Source organism: Macaca thibetana, chromosome 1 (genome assembly GCF_024542745.1).
Source record: "Macaca thibetana thibetana isolate TM-01 chromosome 1, ASM2454274v1, whole genome shotgun sequence".
Lineage (NCBI taxonomy): Eukaryota > Metazoa > Chordata > Mammalia > Primates > Cercopithecidae > Macaca > Macaca thibetana.
Window position 1 is genome coordinate 190274803 of NC_065578.1, and position 22134 is coordinate 190296936.

The 22134-nt window shown below is 38.4% G+C and overlaps 1 long non-coding RNA gene across 3 annotated transcripts in view; it reads right to left on the reverse strand.

Annotated features, from left to right (window-relative positions):
* LOC126941476 (uncharacterized) overlaps positions 1-22134 on the reverse strand; it is a 63741-nt gene that overhangs the window by 27027 nt on the left and 14580 nt on the right. For all 3 annotated transcript variants that reach the window (XR_007721318.1, XR_007721312.1, XR_007721316.1), the window contains exon 4: positions 11754-11797. This is a non-coding gene — a long non-coding RNA (uncharacterized LOC126941476). The remainder of the gene's footprint in view (positions 1-11753; positions 11798-22134) is intronic.

A 22134-nucleotide genomic window follows, 5' to 3' on the forward strand; every position in this document is an offset into this window, starting at 1 on the left:
GCATTAAGACTAGTCTATGGATTCAAAAACTGAAGTTGAGAGGTTAAGTGACTTGTTGCTTCCACCATTTCATAGGCAAAGTCTTGACAACAAAGTGGTAGGGTAGACTAACAGTGGAACCTTAGCCTGACCTTATTCTCTACCTCTACCGATTGGAGTAAAGAGAATGCCTATCCAAAGGGATCCATTTGGAAGCATGTTGGTAGTAAAACCAGAGATCCTTTTAATTTAGGTCAAGAAATTTTCTTTATAAATAAGAGGCAATACACTATAGCAATAAGAACATAGCTATGGGGGTCAGGTAAGTTGATTTAAGAATTCAGGTCTCCAAAGATTTAGCTGTGGAGCATTACCAGAGCTGCCTTAACATATCTGAGCCTCAGTCCTTAAGGGATAACAGTAGTACCTGCTTCATAGGATGATTGTTGGGATTAAGATAATGCATATACATCTAGGCCAGGCATGGTAGCTCACGCCTATAATCCCAGGACTTTGGGAGGCTGAGGTGGGTGGATCATCTGAGGTCTCAGGAGTTCAAGACCATCCTGGCCAACATGGCAAAACCCTGTCTCTACTAAAAATACAAAAATCAGCCAGGTGTGGTGGTGCGGGCCTGTAGTTCCAGATACTTGGGGGCTGAGGCAGGAGAATCACTTGAATCAGGGAGGTGGAAGTTGCAGTGAGCCACGATCGCACCACTGTACTCCAGCCTGGATGATAGAGTAAGACTCTGTCTCAAAAAACAAATTAAATAAATACATAAATCTAGAGCAGTGTATAGAAAATAGTAAACATTCATCGATGATAGGGAAAACTGTTAACATGACCTATCTGGCATTTTCCTTCATTCAGGTCTCTTTTGTCATGTTGGTTTATCACTAATGTAATTTCTTTGTCTGTCTCCACTTATTTTATTATTTATTCATTTTATCGATAAATAAAATTATATATATTTATGGTATACAACATGTTTTCAAATATGTGTACATTATGGAATGGCTAAATCAAGATAACTAGCATATGTACTGCCTAACATACTTATAAGGCACTTGCAGTGAGAACACTTAAAATATACTCTTCTAACAGTTTTCAAATGTGCAATATATTGTTATTAACTATAGCCACCATATTGTACAATAGATCTCTTGAACTTACTTCTCCAGTCTAACTGAAATTTTGTATTTTTTGATCAATATCTCTTCAGCCCCTCCCTGTCCACTCTGGTAACCACTGTTCTACTTAGATTCCCATTTTCTCGTAAAGTAATAGCTTCTCATTCTTAAATTTGTTTTATGTATTGTTACCAAGTATTAGATAGAAGGTAGCCAGATGTTCCTCAAGTCAGAACACATATCACAAAGAGTGGAGACCTCTTTTACAGTTTGCCTCCACAACAACCACCTCTAAAACATATATTTGGGACTTTCTATTTTGTAGGGTTAGGTACTCAATTTTACCTGGACCTGAGACATCTGGTCACTCAACAATTCTGCCTGCAGTGATGGTCCCTCACTGGGCACAACTCACTAAATTGAAAGGACAATGGCTACTGTTGCCACTAGGAGGCCTGATGATGGCAGGAACAGGGAAAGGATCCAGATGATAGAATTCAAATAGTAGGGATCCCTTTGGCTTGAGAAAGATCATTTTCTCCTCTTATTCTCCCTGAAAATACAGCTCCAGATACAGCACAGTAAAATTCTTAAGGAAGTGAATTCTATGCGATGGTTAATTTTATGTGTCAACTTGAGGTCATGGGATGCCTATATATTTGGTCAAACATTATTTTGGGTGTGTGTGTGAGGGTGTTTTTTGATGAAATTAATCTTTGAATTGATAGACCGAGTGAAGAGGATTGCCTTCCCTGAAGTGGGTGGACCTCAGCCAATCAGTTGAAGGTCTTCTAGAATAAGAAGACTGACCTTCCTGTGAGTAGAGGGGAATTCCACTTGCTTGACTGCTGTGAACTGCTATGAACTTGGTCTTTTCCAGCCTTTGGGCCTGAAACTCGGACTGAAACATTATCTCTCTTGGGTCTCCAGATTGCCACCTGAACATCTTGAGACTTCACATACTCCGTAATTGCATATTCCTTATCTCCCTTACAACTTCTCTCTTTCTACACATGTACATGTGCACATGCGTGCACGTGCATGCACACACACACATATGCATGCACGGGCGTGCACACACACACATTGTTCTGTTTCTCTGGATAGCTTTAACATACTCTCTCAAAACTTAACCTACTTTTAAATCTGTTCATTTTTAGTAAGAATATCTGAGAAATAAAATATCCATTCTTAAGAACTAGAATTGTTTTTTGAAAAGAGAATAAAGCATACAAGGAGGAAATACTTTCTTGCCAGTCTGTGATGTGTGTGTGTGCACATGCGTGTGTATGTGTGAAGGATTTGGTTTCTAAGGAATAGAGAAAGATAATAATGAGGAGTATCAACAGCAGATCTGTAAGTTATTTTATGGTGTTTTATGATATTTCACATACTATTCGGATGCTGCTTTAATTTTTCAAGATTCTAGCTCGAAGAAGTATGAAAATGTGATTCCTGTTGAATGCAATCCAAGAGAAATAGATTCTGGCACTATAGGGGCAGCAACTTGATGAAGAATTCCTTTGGTTATATGAAGAAAACAATAGAATTGCCACATCATCAAGCAATTCTGCTCTTAGTATATACTCAAGAGAAATGAAATCATATATTCACTAAAAATGTGTACCCACTCACAGCAGTATTACCCAGAATAGCCAAAAAGTGGAAACATCCCAAGTGTCCATCAGCTGGTTAGTGGATAAATAAAGATGTTGTATATCTATACAGTGGAATATAACGTAGTCTCAGAAAAGGAATGAAGTACTAACACAGTTTGCAACATGAATGATCCTTGAAAACATTATGCTTAGTGAAAGCAACCAGTCACAAAAGCACATGTATTTATACAGCAGTTCCATGATACTATTTATACAGCATTTTCGTAATAGGCAAATCATGGAGACAGGAAGTAGATTAGTGGTTGCTAGGGGTTGGAAGGGAGAATAGGAAATGGATTATTCAAATACAGATTTCTTTTGAGAGTGATGAAAATATTCTGGAATTAGATAGTGATATCTGCACAGTTACGTGAATATACCGAAAACTAATTGTACATTTTAAAATAGTGATTTTTATGGTATGTGAATCTCATTTAAAAAATCAAGAGCAGTGTAAATTATCCATTCTTTCCATGATAGAGCAGTAAAAATGATGAATGCATATGTTGGCCAGTGGCATGCATGCAATTTGAAGTTTCATAGCATGGTAATTTGTGGCTTACAGAATATTCACATTCTTTAGGACCTTAAAATTATTGATCCTAATGTGCTCCTCTTCTATTTCCTTCTCATCCACACTTTTATCCCCTACCATACATACAAGTCATTTCTAGTGTAAATTTTAGCTGTACATTTCCATGTTATAGACATTACAATTTTCAACATGGTCAGTGACTAAGCCCAGAAGAGGATGTTATCCAAGGTAATGTTTTCCAAAGTGGATCAAAATTACTGAAGAAGGGAGTCTTTTGAAAAATCAGATTCCAGGGCTATGCATAGAAGCAAGGAATTTGCCTTGATAACGAGCATCACAGGAGGTGGATACATAGGCACACCCACATTTGGAAATCTGCTTCTAGAAATTGAGCAAGACTTATTTAATGCGGGTTCTTTGCCTGTTCACTCAGTGATGACAATTATGGTTAAATAAACTTTCCTAGACCTCTGAATTTATCATTGACTCTGTCTCCTTTGTAACTCTGCTCTCCTCCTCCAAGATGACTGGCCATCTGGATGCTCTAGTGTCAGGGGAAGTACACAAAACAGTCTTTCCCATTCCATGTGAAAAGACTGACATTCTCTGCACTTAAGGGCAAAGATTCTTGCATCAAATTTACCGAATAAGGCACAGACTGCCTTCAGGACCCTGTGTCTCATTGTTCCTTCTATATTTGGAAGACTAAACTAAGAGAGTTCTGATAATAGACCAAGGGATATACCATTTATGATGTTATTATTAATACAAATGGGTTAAATAAGAGGAAAAAAATTTCTTATCTGTGTCCCTCACAGGCAAACAGGAAATCCTTCTGATAGTTATCTGGTCAGCATGCCTTAGCATGGCTGTGACTCATCTTCCATTCCCTGGTGTATTTCTAATGTGTACCCATAGCCTGAGTCCATGGGGGCAGCCAGGTTTTTACAATCCCTCTTCTAGCCCTACCCTCAACCTCCCAGGCAGTCTGAGATCTGACAAGGACAAGTTAAAAAATGCAAATGTTCCAAATCAGTGACTGGAAAAAATGATATCACAGGGAAAACAAAAATCCAATGCATAGGCCAAGCCTGCTATCTCTATTCCAACAAGGTAAGAACCAATCTCAAAAATAGGCCTCTAAATGAAACTGATTTTTTTTCTTAAGCAACCTACATCAAGACCAAAACCTAATTAATGACTTCTTAAATTCGACTTTTTAAAATGTATAAATCCCTCCAAACATTTAAAAATATCTTACTTTTTAAGCCACTATCTAGGAGCCACCTCTGCTCTGGCTGTCCAGTTTCACCTGAGTTTCTTTTCCTGGCTGTGTTTTTCTGTTCTTAGGCTAGTGATGAATACCAACAGTATCCCTGAGAAGTTCACCTTTGTCCTTTCCCCTCAGCCCACTGTGTGCCATACTGGGAATTGAAGAACTAGCCTCAGGGTAAAGAAAGGTAGTTACTGCAATCAAAATGAAGCAGAATGTAGAGCATTGGGAGCACAAGAACAATGAGTTTGTGTTTTAATGGCATTAAACATTCTGGTTTCGAATGGTTTTAAACATTCTGATGCCCAGGCCTCATCCCTGGTCAATAGATCAAAATCTCTGGGTATGGGAAACAAGAATTGATATTTTCAAAAATTCCTCAGATGGTTCCAATGAACAGCCAAGATTGAGAACTTGTCTCAGCTTTGTGGAAAGAGATCAGTGGAAAGAGAAAGAAGTTCCTAACATCTAGAAATCAATATCACATGAGACTTGATTCCATGGGATTATTCCAGAACCCCACGTTCCTAGACCTGATACCATCTTCAAGCAGAAGGTGGAATTGCCTTTCCCTATATTCCAACTTTTCAGCTGTAATTCCTCCTTTTGACATGTACCCCATTTAAGATGCCTTTGATGTTTAAGTTAACTTGGTTTTATATTTAGTAAGCATTGTACAAGTATAGCAAGCAGGAGTGTACTTTAATCATGACTGCCCATTTCTCACTGTCACTCCATTTCTGTAGATCAGTGACTTTCAAAGCATAGTTCTCAGACCCGTGACAATATCAGCACCTTGGAATATGTGGAAATGTAGATTCTTGGGCCTCACCTCACAAAACTCTGGGATGGAGTCCAGCAATCTGTGTTTTTTAAGTCTTTCAGGTCATTCTAATACATGCTAAAGCTTGAGAGCCCCTACTCTGGTGTCCACGAGATAGCAGTTTATGCTTTCTATTGTGAAGCTCGAAGCCAACCAGATAGTACAGAACCTCTAGGAGAAAGGCAGAGGATCTAGAGCTGATGTTGGGGCAAAACACAGAAGCCACCTTTAGGCTAAACAACTGTAGCAATATTGGCAGCATAAGCAGCAGAGTGCAGAAGGGCTTGAGTCTCCTTTTGCTGGGTTTCCCACTAACCTCTTTTGTCTCCTCTGTGTCCCTGGATTTTCTTCCAGTTGATCAGCACTTGGGAGTATACACACTCCTATTTGAACATTACTCCTTCAACAGACAGTGGCTCTCTTTCTCATCTTCCAAAACATGAGCGTGTACACAGAGTTTGTAATTTTTGGGAGCCAAATAAAAAGAGCACAGTTCACAGAAAGAACAAGGAGCTTAGCTTGAGTCCTAGACACTTTTAATTCATCAAAATATATGTATTTATTCTATGAGTTCAGTATGATGGTAGATGTTGTTAACAATTGACCTAACGTGTTCATGAGGGTATTTTGGTTTATTTTGTTTTCATGTGTTGGTGTTCAACAATAGTCTACTATTGCATCTCCTGGGTTTCACTTTCCTCCTTCCTTCCAATCCACTTGCTAACAGAAGCCAAAAGGTTGTTTTGTTTTGTTTTTTTTTTTAAGAAAATTCCTTCCCACCACTTCCTTCCTTAGAAATATCCAATGACTTTAAATTGCACTTGAAATAAAAGTTAAATGAATTTCTAAAACTTACAAGAGTCTTCATAATCTGGTCCCTACGCGCGTTCCTACTTCCTCAGCTACCACGTTCCCCTTTCATATTCACTAGGCTTTGGTCACCACGGCCTTGATGCTCCTCAACAAATCAGTCTTCTTCTTACTCTAGGGCCTTTGCATTTGCTGTTCTCTTGGACTGGAGGGATCCTTCCACTATTTTCACATGCCCGGCCCACTTTACTCATTCACGTCTCAAGTCAAATATTCTCTTCTCTAGGAAACATGAGCACCTACTCTATATTAGCCAATCCCTGCATGACTGCTATATGCTCCCTTTTATAGTTAAATAAAGCTCCCTTTTACAGTTATAACCAGCTAAATAAAATCATCTATTATCTATCTATCTATCTATCTATCTACCTATCTATCATCTATCTATCTATCTAATAACTCATCTTTCTGTGTGTTGTTTGTTTAGTACTTTTTTTGTCTGTCTCCCCTCACTTGAATCTAAGCTCCATGAAAACAGAGACCTTTTCTGTCTTTTTCACACCTGTACTCCCAGGTATAATAGGATAATAAATATTTTCTGAATAAATATGTGAACAAATGCATATGTGTTACAGAGTAGTTTGAAGAATAGTCTTACATAAAGTGATTTTTTAAAATAAATCAATTATTTATAAGACTCTAGGAAGATAAACGTGATTTATTATACAGTATCATGTTGCAAAATCTGAATTATTTAGGGGAAAGTAAGCATAAAGTCTAGGAATATTTTCAATATGGAATATTGGAGCTCAGAGGAGTATTTAAAAGGTATTTGTTTATTTACTTATTTATTTTTGTACATGAATTAGTTCTTTAGTGGTGATTTCTGAGATTTTGGTGCACCCATCATCCAAGCATTGTACACTGTACCCAATGTGTAGTCTTTTATTCCTCATCCCCTCCCACCCTTTCCCCTGAGTCCCCAAAGTTCACTGTATTATCCTCATGCCTTTGCATCCTCATAGCTTAGCTCCCACTTATGAGTGAGAACATACAATGTTTGGTTTTCCATTCTGAGTTACTTCACTTAGAATAATGGTCTCCAGTTCCCTCCAGGTTGCTGTCATTGCCGTTATTTCATTCCTTTTTACAGCTGATTAGTATTCTTCAGTGTGTGTGTGTGTGTGTGTGTGTGTGTGTGTGTGTACCACATTTTCTTTATCTACTTGTTAATTGATGGACATTTGGGCTAGTTCTGTATTTTTGCAATTGCGAATTGCACTGGTATAAACATGTGTGTGCAAGTACCTTTTTTGTATGATTTCTTTTCCTCTGGGTAGATACCCAGGAGTGGGACTTCTGGATCAAGTGATAGATCTACTTTTTGTTCCTTAAGGCATCTCCACTGTTTTCCATAGTGATTGTACTCGTCTGTAGTACCACCAACAGTGTAAAAGTATTCCCTTTTCACTTATGTGATTATATCCTTTCCTCAGGGCAAGAATGCTCTGTAACCATCAAACAGATTAATGTCTTTTATTTTAGTAAAACTATAAGCCTCTTCCTTTTGCCCACAGGGAAGTCTTTGGGGCCTGGAAAATAGCATGACAATTTGCATTCAGACCACTGTCTCCAAAAATGTCATCACAGAAAGCTATCTTGCAAACCATAGTCATATTTTCTAATGAGTAAGTGCAACTCGACAAGCAGTCGACCTGTTTGCCTCATAAGGTGGATATATCTTTAAAGTAAAGGAGGAAAACAAAGGGAATTTCCAACTGCAATTTTCATTTTAAAAATCTGTGCCAGAGTTAAGTGGTTTGAAAGAAAAGATAACAATTAGAGAGGTAGAAGAATTGTGTAAATCACCTAGCCCAAACTTCTGCCCCCTGTGAAAACCCCACCCTCTGTAACTTCTATAACAACTTTTTCTTGATCATTTCCAATCTACTACCTCATAAGACAGCCCATTCCACATTTGATAATTTTGAATTATTAGATCACTCTTTCCTATAGTGGGTTTAAATTGGCCTCTTTAAAGCCTCCCCTTTACCTCTGCCCTATTAGAGCAACCTAGAGTGAGTTTACTCCCTTTCCCACACAACTTTCCTTCAAACATGGAATCACATCATTTTTTCCTTTTTCTCTTTTGAGGCCAAGCTTTCTCATTGCCGTTATTTGTTTCTTCTTTGATTTGTTTCCAAGCTTGTAATCATTCTGATTCCTTTACTCTGTACGTGCTCCAACTTATCAGTGTTTCTCTTAAAACCTAAACTCCAGGGTGGGTGCAGTGGCTCATGCCTGTAATCCCAGCACTTTGGAAGGCTGAGGCAGGTGGATCACCTGCGGTCAGGAGTTTGAGACCAGCCTGATGAATAGGGTGAAACCTCATCTCTACTAAACATACAAAAATTAGCCGGGCATGGTGGCATGTGCCTGTAGTCCCAGCTACTCAGGAGGCTAAGACAGGGGAATTCCTTGAACCCAGGAGGCGGAAGTTGCAGTGAGCCGAGATTGCGCCACACTCCAGTCTGGGCAACAGAGCGAGACTCCATTTCAAAAAAACAAACAAAACAAACAAACAAACAAAATAAAACAAAACCCTAAACCCCAGAAATAAACACAACAGTAAAAAGGTAGCTCAGCTGTTCATGGTATGGTACATCTAATATTCCCTTTATTTTAGTACTGTTCCCAGGCTAAGACTAAGTGTTTTGAAAAGCTTTATCACAGCTGACTCATATTTGGAAGGTATACACTAAGAATGTCTCTCACTTTAGGGATGTCTCAAATCCTCTGCCAGATTTTATCTGGGAGTAAATGATGACAAAGGGACACTTACTACTTTTCAATTCAGGATTCCCTAAGTTTTTAAGGTTTTCAGTATAGTTAGCAATAAAGGCAAGAATTCATTCTGTCTAGGTGGACTTTCCCGGTGAATTAAAGGATTTACTTTCATATGTAAGCTTTAGTAAGTCTCTGACTTTCTTCGATAGTTCTTTATCAACAGACTCTTTTCCAAAGGTTCTGGCTCTCAGAGAGAGGTGTCCAGAAACAAATGGCTCCAAACTGAGAGCCGCTTCTCAAGCTTCTTGCTGGTTTTCAATTACAATCTCAGATGCTAACTCACAAGTCTCCATAGTTTGGATGCTAATGATTTGGCTTTTCTTTTCTGTTTTTTCTTTCCTTCTAACAACATCCATGTTTCAAAGCACAACACAACATGACGCTGTAAACCTCAGAACTATAGTTCCAGATGGCCAAATATTTTTTTCTGCCAAGACTTTGGGAATTCCCTCCTTCTCTTGTTCTGACAAGCACTGACTTTCTGAACTCTGAGGCATCAACTAAGGTTTATGTTTATTAATATTAATCCAAAAAGCATTAGATAATCTAATCAATCTAGGTCCTTCCTGCCTTACTTTGAATTTGCCATTGGCAAGAAACGTTGGAAATAATGTGAAACTAAAGCTGAAACATTTCTGACTTAGGTATGTACTGTGAATATCACACTGTATGATCTAAGGCATTTATAGCTCTGATCGCTTCTGCACGTCTTTAGCAAGGTACTGTTCATCCACAGAGACAGTAAACAATACACGTGTCCAGCGAATGAAGTGACTTGTATTACAGGCCTCCCCCTTGGCCTTCCATACATGCCTAGATTCATAGGATGCCCAACATCTATCACTGACCACATGGACCAATTCTCTACTTTTCCCACCAAATTCCTGAAGGGGCCGGCAGAGAGTCATCAAGATAAGGTCAGATCCCCTATTCTCTTGGAAGTTGGTCATCCCTGCCTCTGAGCCTCAATTGTCCCTTCTTGGGATCATAATGTCTTTGGTCATTGCAATTTTTCATTGTCTACAGACATTGCTGCAGGATCCCACTCAGACATATGTTCTATAGCATTATTTACCAGTCCCTCCAAAACATCCCCATCTATGTTATGCCCCTTACTCTCAGAACTTCAAAATACATGTAGAAAACTAAGGTAAGAAATATAATTATGTTCAGGTAGGAATAACGGTGGTAGCTTGTTAACATAGAGGTTGAAAGTGCCAGGTTTTAGAGCCAAACTGCCTAGGTTTGAAGCCCAGCTCTACCACCCACTAGCTAATCCATAGGCAAGCTATTTAATTTTCTGTGCTTCAGTTTTCTCATCTGTAAAATAAAGCTAATAATATCCACTTTATAGTGTTATTAGTAGAATAAAATTTATGTAAAGTTCCTTAAAAAGTATCTGGCATATAATACCTACTCAGTAAGCACTAGGTATTACTTCCTCCAATCAGTACTACCAATTAAACATTTTAAAGGCTTCATTTAGATGAGTAATGGTAAGAATTTCAGGAATCGCTGCTTTGGAAGTAATTTAGAATCCAGAAAAATATTCTGATGCTTTTTCAAGCCACATTACTTAGGTACTTAGCTATCACTTAGGAATAAAGGCAACTAAGAAAACCCAAAATACTATGATTTCCATGCATAGAAGCTAGGGCACTGAAGCAGTGGTGTTCAAAGTGCTGTACATATCTTGATGGTGTGAGAAGACTTTCTGAGGGATACACACACATAGATGTGTGTAAGGGACTGAATTTTCAGATATTCAGTTTCCACAAAGTGTCTGAGATGTGTGAGATGAAGCATAGGCTTTTCCCCCCACTTACTCCTCACAATAACTTTTCTTCCGCTTTACAAAAGACAGAAGCCCTCCACACCTATCTGAAAGTTGATTTGGTTCATTTCTCCAGAGTGTAAAAACCCCAGTGGGTGACAAACAAAGGAACATTTTAAAATATTGATGTTAATGTTGAGAAAGCAAAAGACACTAGTAAGTGGAGATTTGTTGCAAATCAGGTGGTTTCTAGCTCTTCGATTAAGAAAAAATTGAAGGAGGATCTAATCAATTTTTCAGTTGACAGATCATTCAATAAGATTTCCATTACTCAATTCCCAGTGTGTTTGCTGACATTTAACAAAGAAGCAGGGAGATTGAGTGACATTTTTTATAATATTCCATTTCCACTCCAATCTACTTAGTCGTGTGAATAAAATGTCTCACTGCTTTTTATGTATGAAAATAAAAAGTAAGAATAATATTGATGCTGAACCTTGCTTCATTCTAGTAATGAGATACTCGTGATAGATATCTGAAATAATTTGAATAAAGAAAAACAGTCCTATTAACTTTTTTTAAGTTTGAAATTTTATCCAATTACAGGCATACCTCATTTTATTGCACTCTACTTTGCTGCCCTTCCCAGATAATGTGTGTGTGTGTGTGTTTTTTTTTTTTTTTTTACCAGTTGAAGGTTTGTGGTGACTCCGTGTCAAACATGTCTGTTAGCACCATTATCCCAACAGTATGTACTCGCTGTATGTCTCCATGTCACATTTTGGTAATTCTCATAATATCAAGCTTTTTCATTATTATTATATCTGTTATGGTGATATGTCATCAGTGATCTTTAATATTACTACTGTAACTGTTTGGGGGCAGCACAAACGTTGTGTGTGTTCTGACTGCTCCACTGACCTGTTATTCCTCTGTCTTTCGTTCTTCTTGGGCCTCTCTAGTCCCTGAAACACAAAATATTGAAATTAGGTCAATTAATAACCCTACAGTGGCCTTTACATGTTCAAGGGAAAGGAAGTCTCATGTTTCACATTAAGTGGAAAGCTAGTTATGATTAAGCTTAGTGAGAAAGGCATGTTGAAAGCCAAGATAGACTGAAGGCTAGGCGAAAGAGCCAAGTTGCAAATGCAAAGAAGAAAGTCCTTAAAGGAAATTAGAGTGCTACTTCAGTGAACACATGATTGATAAGAAAGCAAAAGAACCTTATTGCTGATATGGATAAAGTTTTAGTGGTCTGGATAGATCAAACCAGCCACAACATTCCCTTAAGCCATCCAGAGCAATGTCCTAACTGTCTTCAATTCCATGAAGACTGAGAGAGATGAGGAAGCAGCAGAAGAAAACTCTGAACCTAGCAGAGGTTGGTTCATGAGGTTTAAGAAAATAAGCTGTCACTGTCACATAAAATGCAAAGTAAAGCAGTAAACACTGATATAGAAGCTGCAGCAAGTCATATCAAAGATCTAGCTAAGATCACTGATAAAGGTGGCTTCATCAACAAACAGATTTTCAATGTAGTTGAAACAGCCTCCTATCGCAACATGGTGCCATCTAGGACTTTCTTAGCTAGAAAGTAGTCAATGCCTGGCTTCAAAGCTTCAAAGGACAGGCTGTTTCTCTTGTTAGGGGCTAATGCAGCTGATGACTTTAAGTTGAAGCCAATGTTCACTTTCCATTCTGAATATTCTAAGGCCCTTAAGAATTATGTGAAATTCACTCTGCCTATGCTCTAGAAATAAAACAAAGCCTCAATGATAGCGCATTTGTTTATAACATAGTTTAACAAATATTTTAAGCCCACTCTTGAGGCATGCTGCTCAGAAATAAAAAGTATTTCAAAATATTACTGCTCATTAACAACGCACCTGGACACTCAAGAGCTCTAATGAAGATGTACAAGCAGATTAATGTTGTTTTCATGACTGCTAACACAAACCCATTCTTCAGCCCATGGATCAAGAAGTATTTCAACTTTCAAGTCTTATTATTCAAGAAAGACATCTTGTAAGGCCATGGCTGCCATAAATACATTCATCTGATGGATTTGGGCGAAGTAAATTGAAAACTATCCAAAAATATTCACCATTTTAGATGTCATTGAGAACATTCATAATTTATGGGTGGAGTTCAAAATATCAACATCGACAGGAATTTGAAAGAAGTTGATTTTATCATTCACAGATGACTTTGAGGGGTTCAAGAATTCACTGGAGGACCTAACTGAAGATGTGGTAGAAATAACAAGAGAAAATAATTAGAAGTAGATTGTGAAGATGTGACTGAATTGCTGCCATCTCATGATAAAACTTGAACAGATTAAAAGTTGCTTCTCTGCCGGGCCAGGTGGCTCACGCCTGTAATCCCAGCACTAAGGAAGGCTTAGGCCAGTGTATCACGAGGTCAGGAGATCGAGACCATCTTGGCTAACACAGTGAAACCCCGTCTCTACTAAAAATATAAAAAATTAGCCGGGCGTGGTGGTGGGCGCCTGTAGTCCCAGCTACTTGGGAGGCTGAGGCAGGAGAATGGTGTGAACCCAGGAGGCGGAGCTTGCAGTGAGCCGAGATCGCACCACTGCACTCCAGCCTGAGCGACAGAGTGAGACTCTATCTCAAAAAAACAAAACAAAACAAAAAAAAGTTGCTCCTCATAGATGAGCAAAAAACGTGATTTCTTGAGATGGAACCTACTCCTGGTAAAGATGCTGTGAATGTTGTTGAAATGACAACAACGTGTTTAGAATATTTTATAAACTTAGTTGATAAAACATTAGAACAATTTGAGAGGATTGACTCCAATTCTGAAAGAAGTTATACTGTCAATAAAATGCTATCAGGCAGCATACCATGCTACAGAGAAATATTTCATGAAATGAAGAGTCAATTGATTTGGCAAACTTCATGTTACCTTATTTTCAGAAATTGCCACAGCTGCTCTGACCTCTAGCGACCACCACCCTGATCAATCAGCAGCCATTAGCATTGAGGCCACACCATCCACCAGCAAAGATATTAGATTATGACTCACTGAGGCTCAGATGATCATTAGCATTTGTAATAATAAAATATTTGTAAATTAAGGTATGCACATTGTTTTTTAGATAGAATGCTATTGCATACTTAATGGACTACAGTGTGGTTTAAATATAACTTTGTTTTTAAGATGGGGTCTTGCTCTTTTGCTCAAGCTGTTCTCAAACTCCTAAACTGGGACTACAAGCATGCACCACCATGCCCAGCTCTAAACATAACTTTAATATGCACTGTGAAGCTGAAAAATTTGTGTGACTATCTTTACTGAAACATTTGTTTTATTGTGTTCTGGAACCAAATGCACAACATCTCTGAGGTATGCCTGTATATTACCTCCCACATATTATATATTCATGTTTGATCCATTTTGTACTACTAACTTGTACAGCAGTGCAACCTGGGAAAAATTTTAACTAATGAAATTTCAATTTATCTAGTACATATGTTTGCTACAAGGAAAAATTATAAGGTAATCAATGAAAAAAATTTCAGGGCTAAAATACATTACGCTAAGGGAACTTAATAATGTGACAGGCATGATATAGTTTTAGATCATTTTACAAAAGTTTTGGGGATGATGTGAGCAAAATGTCTGGAAATCACTATATTTAAGTATACTGTCTTTTTGTATATTAGTACCCAATCTAGGACTAGCATATGCCATTCAGAGGTACAAAAAGTGGGCAGGATTTCTGGTTGCCAGATTTCCTAGAAGAAAATCCATAATATTATTGTTATGTGTGTGTACTCCTCAAAGCATGCTAAGTGGCAAACCTCTTCTCTATATCTTTTGTCTCTGCTGTGGTTGCTAGGGCTGACTTCATTTCCCTAATATTAGCCTCAGGTATAATTCACCACTGGAAATCTAGAAGAAAGACCTAGTTTTTCAAAGACCTAGTGTCAAGTCTTCATCTCCTAAACCCTTGGGATTTCCACTGACTATTCAGTCAAATCTCAGTTCTGCCATTTACTGGCTCTATGTCCTTAGAATTACTTAACTTCTCTAAACCTAGCAGTTTCATGGGTAAAGATGATGTTATAATGCTTAGCTCATAGGATCACTTTGAGTATCAAATGAAATAATATATTCATTGTGTTTAACACTGCATGGAATATAATAAACATTATCTTAACATTTGTGTCCTAATTTTATCATTTCTAAATCCCAAAGAATTTCATAACTGCTTCATTTTCTCATTTTTATTCATGGCTCTAACTAATTCATAGGGAGTTTGTTATTTATATGCTACCTTCTACCTTCCTAATGAAAGGAAATGGCATGGATAGATAGAATGAAAGCATACATACACTTGTTTATCAGATTTGAGTTATTTGATTCAAGATCAGAAGTCATAGGACTCATATTATGGGCTGAATCTACACACTCATGGTAAACACAACTAAAATTTTTTGCATGGTTTGATTTTCCCCATTAGAAATAATCATCTTGAGAACATAGAGGTGTCTAATTGATAATTCAGAAAGACTAGCTCTCTATGGTGTGTCTTATTTAAGCATACTTGCATAAACCTGGCTATGGTATCTTTGATGAAGTAATGTGTTACACAGTTGATGTATTATTAGGCTAACATTGGTAGGAAAGAATTTGAATATAATTTTTCAGAGCATATTTGTGTGGGTGTAAGCTCTGGAAAGACTCTTAGGGAAATCTTCACTAAGTGCTGGGGTGTGGTAGGAATAGATTTATTATCCTGCAAATGGTTTTGTTTGATTTATGAAACCATAATGTAACTCATATTAATGATGAATCCTAGGTCACACCAATCATCAACCAGTTTAGAGAAAAGGTCGAAAGGAATATCTTGCAGGCAAAAATTAATCTCTAATGTGAATCTCAGAAAGGATATAGTCAAAACACTTTTCCCTGGAAATTACACATTTATTATTCTTCCCCCATTCAGCTAGTCAGTCTGATTGGAAACATATAAGTCATGCTTAGCTCCATCCAACTGGTCATTAGGACTTACTAATTCATCCCCCTTAAAGTATCCACTTAAAGTACCTACTTAAAGAGACCTCCATTTCCTCTCCCAATTGCACTGCTTATATTTAGGTCTTCATTTTCTCTTTTTTGGACTTTCCTGCCAGAGAAAACCATCTAAAATGCAAATTTACCCTTGAAAAATCTCCTTACTGCATGCAAGATAAAGTCTAAATTCTTTAGCATGACATATAACATCTTCCAAGATTGGGCCCTTGTCTGTCTTCCTGTTCTCTTCTTTGTCTGTCTCCTCTTCCACATGTATGCTCTAGCCAGACTGAACTGCTGACATTTTCCCCAGACTCAAATATGCTCTCCACTACGGCCCTTCCCAACCTCTCCGGGTAGAGAAAGCCACTCCCATGTCTGTCTCACCATTGCACCTAATTTGTATACTGTTACATTATATGCAGTTATTGGTTCTTTTTTTATTCTCTGCTCACTTAGATTCTGTGTGGAGAACATAGACTGTGTTATATAACCTCTGACTTTACCTCAAGTATTGAGCATAATATACACCGAAGACACTCAACAGATAGCTGAAGATATAATGAATAAACAAATAAACAAATGCATCTTTTCTATACACATGTTAGGCCCCAACATATGAAAGTATTTTTCCTTAGTTTCTAATAAAATTCCTTTGGGAAATCCCAGTATGATTCAGTTGTGCCATGGAAAAGGCCAAAATTGATTTGGGTGGTGGCAGTACTTGGATCACTATCTTAGGAGAGCAGTATACCTTTCAGTACAGGATAAGGCAGTAGATGTAAGAATAAACGTAACAAAATCTCAAAAGGAAGAGGAAACTTGAACTGTAGAGTCAGCTTTGCCTTACTGGTTCCCCCAAACTCTGTGGAGGTTTTCCTCCTGGAATTCTTCTCTGTTAAAATCTGTAAGATTTGTTGTTTTGGTTTCATAATGAAGAGTGTTTTCTCTAAAGTTAACAGAATATCAATCTGTCTGATGCAGTATGAATGAAACAAACGGATCCACAGCAAAGTAAAGGGTCTGACCTCACATAGGGACACAGAAAATTCATCAATTTTCAGAGGAAGGGAGGGAGAACCTGTGGGCACAGGGGCAGGTAAGTTGAAGGTTTGACAATGAAAAATGAAGAGGTTATTTTCTGATCATTCTTATCTCCTCAGTGAAATACCAAGCAAAGTCATCAGCTGAAAGGAAGGAACAGTAGGTTTATTGGAGGATTGAAGAGAGAGGAAATGGTGTGATCCAAAGCTATCAGTATGTAGGGAGGGACGTGCTAGTAAGTCCAGTGTGATTAATGTCATTTGAGGTTAGTGCTGCAGCTCTATTCAGCTACTCAGTGCAAGCAAAAATAGGTGAAGTATTGGATTCAACCACATGACTGTAATGAAGATCTAAAGGGATTAGGCAGTTGAAGGTGTATGTGACAGAGCAATGATGAGGATAATGAACCAATCAATTAAACTGGGAAAAGAGGGAAAAGCGGCTGTGGAAGAGATAATGGGCAATGAAAAGAAGAAACGGTGGATGGAAAAGATTCCATGGAAGTGGAGGAGGGTTACAAGAAGAACTGAACTGGAAACATGCAAGTAGGGATAAGAGAGTTTTGAAGGAGATTTGGTTCTTGCAAAGTATATGATCTAGGGTATAACTGTGGTAGTAGATGACTGAGGTGAGGTGGGGTGGCATTTAAGAGCATTGGGAAAGAGATCAAGGGACTGAGAGAACAAGTACAGAATGGATTGTCCCTGTGGATATTGAAGTCATCAAAAATTCTGATAAGAGTAGTGGGTAAGGAAAATCATGGTGAACTGGAGGCTAAAATTTTTTTATTGAAAAGAGAGGTGAGACTTGGGGCTTAGGAGGTAGGTAGGTGATGAATATGGAATTTACTGGCAGGCATTTTCAGATAATATTTTTAAAGGATTAACAATATTTGGGAGAAACACTGAGAATCAAAGACACATACCTCATCTCTACAAGAGTTATGAGAGGAAAAAAAAAAACATCTTCACTTGAAAGGGATGTGGGAGAAGCAGTGTCTTTAAAGGAGACCCAGATTTCACTTCGGACAAGCTAATGAAGAGCGTTGTGAGAGAAGAGGCTGTGTATACAGGAGATATTGCTGAGGCTTGACCATAAGAACAGAAACCAGAGAAAGGGTTTGGGGGATCTGCCTAGGAAGAGATGGGAGATGGAGTCAAAGTAGGAAACATAAGGAGCAGTGTGAGGAGAAGAGAGGCAAGATAACCTAAGGGCATGCCCTAAAGACTCCAAGGTGAAGGTGGATGATTGATTCTGCCTACAGCGCCTTCTTGCACTTAGTCCTTAGGCAGTTTGTGGTGGTAAGATTTGGAGGAGTATTAAACATGAGTTTGGGAGCCTGGGAAGGGTCTCACTGGAGGCATGTAGAGCTCTGTGGTCTTCCTTTCAAACCTGGAAAGGAACAACTGCAGATATTCAAAAGAAGCTCTATGGGCTTGCTTTCTGTTAAGTATTTGCTAACTGATCATTTGTTTTATTCGTTTATCAATTATTTATGGGGAGCCCACAATGTAGAGGGCACTGTTTTAGACTTTGGGTAAACAAACACACCTTTGATTCTCCTGAACTTTATGGTTTAGTGGGAGAGAGATATTTAAAGTAAATAAACCAAGAAACACAATATCCAACTGTGCTGTTGCTATAAAGACAGAGAACAGGGTGTAATGAGATCACGCAACCGGCTACCTTATGGTATTTAATTATTCTACATTTTTTGAGTGTATCATGTTGCCTAGCTCCAAAAAGACAGCTAAGAAGTAAAAGTGAAAATGTATGTTAAGGTTTGATTATTTTCTGAATTAACTAATGAGACTGATTAAGGTGTGATTAAGGTGAGATTATGAAGTAGTGAGACTGATCCCAAAAAGCCACCAAGAAATTACTAATCACCTCATAATTATAATGTCCAGATACAACTTGTTTTTCTACTAGTGTATAGCCCTTCTCTTGAATTAACTTTAAACTGTAATTAAGTGACCATTGTTGTTTAAACATGAGAAAACATTGTGTGGATGTCACTTTGGCACAGAGACGCCAGATATGAAAAAATGGGAAAACCTCAACTCCATTCATTGTTCTGGGTGGAGGTGGTGGGAAGTTGCCCACAATAAAATGCAAAAGTGCCTTCTGCTGAAATGTGCCCTGAGCCCACTTAATCACAACATTAAAATGCAGATCCAAGTATTTGGAAGAATATGCTCAACTTCAGATCTGTAGCTCTCCCCTGAAATGCACTGGCTCCCTAGGAGTCACTGGCAGAACACAGTCGAAAGAATGTCGAACTCATAAGAGAAAAATGTAACTGTCTGAGAAGAATACTACCGACGAGAGAGTGCTTGCCAATGAGAAAATATTGAATTGTTAAAATGCAGTTCTGGAGAAGGCAATACAAGTGTGGAAGGAATATTCCATACTCGCCTCCATCACAGTGATGCTACTTCCAGCAAACTCACTTTCCAAAGAGATAGACGTCTTCATAACATTTCTTCAAGGCCAGTAATGTCAAGAGTGAAGTTTGCATAAGCTTTAAAAATTTCCCAACTTACCTACCAACTGAAAAATAGGTCAACTTTCAGTCTCAAGGGTAAGAAACTAAATGCATCAAAGGGAAGAAACTAAATGCATCAATGGGGTCCTTTTTCCAGCTCGACTTAGGGACTTTAAGTCAGTTTTCCTTGGGAGTCTCCCAGTCTGAAGGAAATTAAAAAATAAACTAAAAGCAATTAACACCACTTCAGAACTAGACTAGAGATCCAAAATGTAACCATTTTGAGAAAAAGCTAAGAAAAAATCCAAAAGATGAAGAAACAAGGCATCCAGTTCATCCAGAATCCTTCAAGCTTCTCTTTAGACTCATCCACTCATCCATCCATCCATCCATCCATCCATCCATCCATCCATCCATCCATCTTTCCATCAAACTTTCTATTTGATTTTTGTTGGACTGTCATTGACCAAGCAGCTACGAAGTGTCTAGCTGAGGTTCACATATCAACAAGACACAGTTACAGTTTTTGAGGAGCTAATTTGTAATGTTGCAAGAAGCCACCAGGTAACCACACAGACAATTTCCAAACTGTCTAAGAGCTTTCATGATGGAGTTAGCACAGATGCTTTGGGGACACATGATAGGGTGGGGAACTTCATTCAGTACAGGGCAGGGTAGGGTGGGGAGCAGGTCAGTGTCTTTAAGGAAATCATATCCATGCCAAGATGTGAAAGGGGTAGGAGTCAGGCAAAGGAGAGAGGAGAAGGAAAAGTATTGATTAAAACAAACAAACAAACAAACAAACAAACAAAACAAGTGTGTGCTCTTCATTCCTGGGTAGAATCTACAGTGGCCAGGCTTGTAACTCAGCTTGGGTCCCAGTGGGCTCTGTAGGAGGGAGGGGCCTCTTGAGGCTCTAACATCCACTCAGACCCAAAGCAGTGAGGCTAGAGGGCTAATAAAATGTGTGGTGATATAAATGTTTTCAGTAAATATTTACATGAGATAAATATTAAGTGATGGGTGATGGAAGATGGAAGATGGAACCAGAAGATAAAACTCTGCTGGAAAGCAATATTTAGGCCAGGATCTAAAAAAGAGTAAATTCAGGTGAGTGAGACAATGGAAATGAGCATCCCAAGCCTAGCAAATGCCACCCGCCATGGCCAAGAGTGCTGTGGCCAGAGTACAGAGAAGACCTGAGAAAGACAGGCAAGGAGTTGAGTGGAGAAGACAAAGTGAGCCTAGGCAGTGCCTACAAATTTGTGAAATATTATTTTGAATATCCCCAAAGATGGCAAATCTTTGTTTTATAAAGGTGATTATTGAAAGTAGCTGAAACTCATGGAGCCCAAACCAATGAACGATGTGAAAAATAATCTGAAAAAGTATCTTTTAGCCCAAAACAAGATTTAAGTTATGAAATAACAACATATTTTCTTATAAACTGGCTCTGAAATCATTCAAAAAAGAAAGACAAAGCAAAGAACAGGGCTATAATATGCATCTCAGAAACAGTAGTTTCTTAAATTAAGTGCATGGCCTCCAAAGATGACTTCCTTAAAGTGACAGCACTCAATTAGATGCTTGTAATTTTAGACAAGATTTTTTTTTATTATACTTTATGTTCTAAGGTACATGTACACAACGTGCAGATTTGTTACATATGTATACATGTGCCATGTTGGTGTGCTGCACCCATTAACTCGTCATTTACATTAGGTATATCTCCTAATACTATCCCTCCCCCCCTTCCCCCACCCCACAACAGGCCCCAGTGTGTGATGTTCCCCTTCCTGTGTCCAAGTGTTCTCATTGTTCAATTCCCACCTATGAATGAGAACATGCGGTGTTTGGTTTTCTGTTCTTGAGATAGTTTGCTGAGAATGATAGTTTCCAGCTGCATCCATGTCCCTACAAAGGGCATGAACTCATCCTTTTTTATGGCTGCATAGTATTCCATGGTATATATGTGCCACATTTTCTTAATCCAGTCTGTCATTGATGGACAATTGGGTTGGTTCCAAGTCTTCGCTATTGTGAACAGTGCTGCAATAAACATGTGCATGTGTCTTTATAGTAGTATGAGTATAATCCTTTGGCTATATACCCTGTAATGGGATGGCTGGGTCAAATGGTATTTCTAGTTATAGATCCTTGAGGAATCGCCACACTGACTTCCACAATGGTTGAACTAGTTTACAGTCCCACCAACAGTGTAAAAGTGTTGTTATTTCTCCACATGCTCTCCAGCACCTGTTGTTTCCTGACTTTTTAATGATCGCCATTCTAACTGGTGTGAGATGGTATCTCATTGTGGTTTTGATTTGCATTTCTCTGATGGCTAGTGATGATGAGCATTTTTTCATGTGTCCGTTGGCTGCATAAATGTCTTCTTTTGAGAAGTGTTTGTTCATATCCTTTGCCCACTTTTTGATGGGGTTGTTTGTTTTTCTTCTTATAAATTTGTTTGAGTTCTTTGTAGGTTCTGGATATTAGCGCTTTGTCAGATGAGTAGATTGCAAAAATTTTCTCCCGTTCTGTAGGTTGCCTGTTCACTCTGATGGTAGTTTCTTTTGCTGTGCAGAAGCTCTTTAGTTTAAATAGATCCCATTTGTCAATTTTGGCTTTCGTTGCCGTTGCTTTTGGTGTTTTGGACATGAAGTCCTTGCCTATGCCTGTGTCCTGAATGGTATTGCCTAGGTTTTCTTCTAGAGTTTTTATGGT